This window comes from Jaculus jaculus, chromosome 4, assembly GCF_020740685.1.
Source record: "Jaculus jaculus isolate mJacJac1 chromosome 4, mJacJac1.mat.Y.cur, whole genome shotgun sequence".
In the NCBI taxonomy this organism is placed as follows: domain Eukaryota; kingdom Metazoa; phylum Chordata; class Mammalia; order Rodentia; family Dipodidae; genus Jaculus; species Jaculus jaculus.
In genome coordinates this window covers 155,360,447-155,364,407 of record NC_059105.1, presented here as the reverse complement: position 1 = coordinate 155,364,407, position 3,961 = coordinate 155,360,447, and positions in this window count along the sequence as shown.

Sequence of the window (3,961 nt, the reverse complement as noted above, 5' to 3'; positions counted from 1 at the left end):
CTCCAAGCAGATTACAGGTGATTGTGAATGTCAGGATTCTGTCAATTGTGGTGGTTCACACCTTTAATCCAAGCACCAGGGGATTATAGGGAGTCCAATATTCTGCTGGGTGAGGCGGTTCACAGCTTTAATCCCAGTACTTTAGAGGTGGAAGCAGTAGGATCAGGAATTCATGGTGGTTGTAGTCAGTTCCACCATGCTGGGATAAACATCTAATCAAACAGTGTTTGTGGGAGGAAGGGGTTTATTTCAAGCTTACAGATCCAGGGGAAGTTCCATCTATGGCAGAAGAAGCTGGCTCCCTTTCACAGATCCAAGCAGAGAGAAATCCCACTACCACCAGCCAGCAAATGCCAGCAAGCAGCAAAGACCCCACAAGAGCTCACACCTCTCTGCACACCTTTGGGCTGGAGTTCAGATCCGCCCCCAATGGTGACAACCCCCCTGTGGCACAAGTTTGCCTGCTAGGGGCTGAAGCTACAAACTCAGTTTGTTTGTTTAATTTATTTATTTGAGAGCGACAGACACAGAGAGAAAGACAGATAGAGGGGGAGAGAGAGAGAATGGGCGCGCCAGGGCTTCCAGCCTCTGCAAACGAACTCCAGACGCATGCGCCCCCTTGTGCATCTGGCTAACGTGGGACCTGGGGAACCGAGCCTCGAACCAGGGTCCTTAGGCTTCACAGGCAAGCGCTTAACCGCTAAGCCATCTCTCCAGCCCTACAAACTCAGTTTTAATAAAGCTCCTGAGTCATACATTCAAACTACCACACAGGCTAACCTGGTCTGTACAATGGCAACAGAAACATTTTTTTTCACTATTTTATTTTTATTTATTTATTTGACAGAGAAATAGGGAGGGGAGAGAGAAAGACAGAGAGAGAATGGGTGAGCCAGGGCCTCCAGCCACTACAAACAAACTCTAGACATGTGCACCCCCTTGTGCATCTGGGTCCTGGGGAATTGAACCTGGGTCCTTTGGCTTTTCCGGAAAACTCCTTAACCTCTAAGCCATCCCTCCAGCCCAACAGAAACTCTTATAATCCCTGAGGCTACCAAATTAATTTTGGGAACTCTACTCATGACATCTCAAAACAGAGGTGTCAAGACTTTTATTCTGCCATAGCTCCTTTTTAGCAATACCATTTCCAGGTGTTTGAGGTAGGGTCTCACTCTAGCCCAGGCTGACCTGGAATTCACTATGTAATCCCAGGGTGGCCTCAAACTCACAGCTATCCTCTTACCTCTGCCTCTCCAGTGCTGGGATTAAAGGCGTGTGCCACCACACCTGGCTAAATCCATGCTTTTGCTCCACTGGTTAACTGTCCTTTTTTTGTTTTTTTTTCAAGGTAGGTCTCACTCTAGCTGAGGCTGACCTGGAATTCACTATGTAGTCTCAAGGTGGCCTTGAACTCACAGCATTCCACCTACCTCTGACTTCCGAGTGCTGGGATTAAAGGTGTGTGCCACCACGCCCGGCTTAACTGTCCTTTTGAGTGCTTAATAATCATGTGTAGAAGCCAAAGTTGACTGGGGACATGAGAGCTAAAAAGAGCAACCAAGGGTTGGAGAGATGGCTTAGCAGTTAAGGCACTTGCCTGCAAAGCCAAACAACCCAGGTTTGATTCCCCAGGACCTACATAAGTCAGATGTACAAGGTGGCACATGCCTCTGGTTTTTGCATTGACTGGAGACCTTGGAACACCCATTCTCTTTTTCTCTCTCTCTCTCAAATAAATACAAGTATTTTTTAAAAAGGGCAACCAGGGATGGGGAGATGGCTTAGTGGTTAAGGTGCTTGCCTGCAAAGCCAAAGGACATAGGTTCGATTCCCCAAGACCCATGTAAGTCAGATACACAAGGTGGTGCCTGCATCTGGAATTCTGTCTCTCTCTCTCAAAAAAAAATTTTTTTTAAAAAGGGGCATCCGGTATCTTGGACCCTACTCTCTCAGGTCACGCAGGCCCAGAAGATAATGGGACACTCCTAATGCGTCCTACAACTCTGGTAAATCACTTAGTCTCTTATTAGAGGGATGATAGAGGACCAGAGGTTGGACTCCAAACAATGCAGTCTCCAGTAGAGTCAGAACAGGGAGGAAGATCCTCAATGCTTTCAAGGTAAGCTACATGGTCAGCAAAGCCCTGACTTATCCCAGCAGATGGCACAAATGCTGAGCCACAGAGCTCTTCTTAGGTCTCTGGAAGTCTCTCCAAAAGGACCACAGCTGCCCTTAAAATACAATATATGGAGTTAGATTTTGGTTACCTACCTGGTCTTTAGCACTCAGCAAGAAAAGTGTAGCCAGGAAGTAAAATACTTATTCAGAGTGACATCTATGCCATTATCTAGGTTATGTGTTAGTGACAATCGTGGTAGTGTCTCATCTGCTGTACAAGGTCTACAAGAACTGGTATAGACCATGACATACCACTATTCCATTTGCTGAACAGCTCTAGAAATAGATTTCTGGATCTTCATGTTGAAGATGTGTGGGTCCCTGGATCCTTGGGGACGCAGTTCCCCAAAGGCATCCAGGAGACCGTGGAGGGCAGGGTCTTGAGCTGCCCTGTGCCAAAGAACGAACGTACTCCTGGGAGATGCCCTCAGAGATTAGTTCCGTTTATTCAGTAGGGAAATGGGTTTATAAGCAGTTGAGAGCAGGAAGAGGACCCTAAGGGGATTGGTGAGTTTAAAGGTTGCTAGCCAGTGCTGAGGGAGTTCATTCCAGCAGTAGGAAGAGAGTCAGGTGATCTACCTAAATTCAGGTGTGCTGGGCTTAGAGAGGGTGTGGCCTCCTGGGGGGGCGGGCCTTAGCCATGCCTGGCAGCTCAGCCAGTCTCCTGAAGTCTCCAGCCTGTGCCTGGCACTGCCCAACAAAGATGCTTATCATTTCTGGTAATAGTAACTGTATCTTCTGTTGCTTATACCCAGTCCACACTTGATGGTTCTACAACAACCTAACACCATCTACCTGGATCCCCTTGATCACTCGCCAAGACCCAAAAGTCTACAAGAATGGGAACCATAGAGTTCCAATGTGCTGTCTGCCCATGTTTCCCTAACTCTTTGTGTCTAGTCTTTTCCCTTAATGTCTTGATCTATGACTGCCTTTCCATGCTACACTAATGCACTTTTGGAGTTCCTTAGATAGACCCATTTAGGTTTCTCAATTGCCACACCTGATGACCCCACTCAGCTCTTAGAAGCCAGATCAGTTATCACCCCAATATCCTAATAGCAGTTAAGGTTGCTTCTTCAGTGAGGGGATTAAGGCAGTTTAGGGTGACTGGGCCCATGGAAGTAAAAGCAAGAAATATTCCTAAACCTGCCTCTGTAATCTCCACTTTGTTAGATAGAGGTCAGAGAAGAATCTGGCTTCCCTTTATTTCTTGCCTAAAGGAGTTTCCATAAACAACCCAAGTCTCTCCCTAGGCAGAAGTTCCCCTTTCCTACAGTTAAGATTCCTGGGAGGATCTAAACATGGAGTTATGGTTGTTAAACTTAGCCCTCAAAACGTGGCATAAAGCCAGGCATGGTGGAGCATGCCTTTAATCCCAGCACTTGTGAGGCAGAGGTAGAAGGATGGCCATGAGTTCAAGGCCACCTGAGACTAGAGCGAATGCCAGGTCATCTTGGGCTAGAGCAAGAACCTACCTTGGGGGTGGGGGGAGCAACTTGGCATGACGTTTGGTGAATTCAGTCCCCATTCAGAACCTACCTACAAATGACACCAGTTTGGGTCTCTAGGTAAGCTTTACCTTCTCATGGGCAGGAGTTCTTTATCTGTCCTCTTTCCTTCTCTTAATCTAGTAATAAAATCTCTCTATTAAACTTTTTTTTAAAAAGGGGGATAGGGTAGGGCAGTAGAGGAAAGAGATGAGTGACAACAAAATATACTGGCAGATATGCAGGAAAATATCATAAGTGCTTAAATTTGTATGCAAACTTAAAAGAGTGAA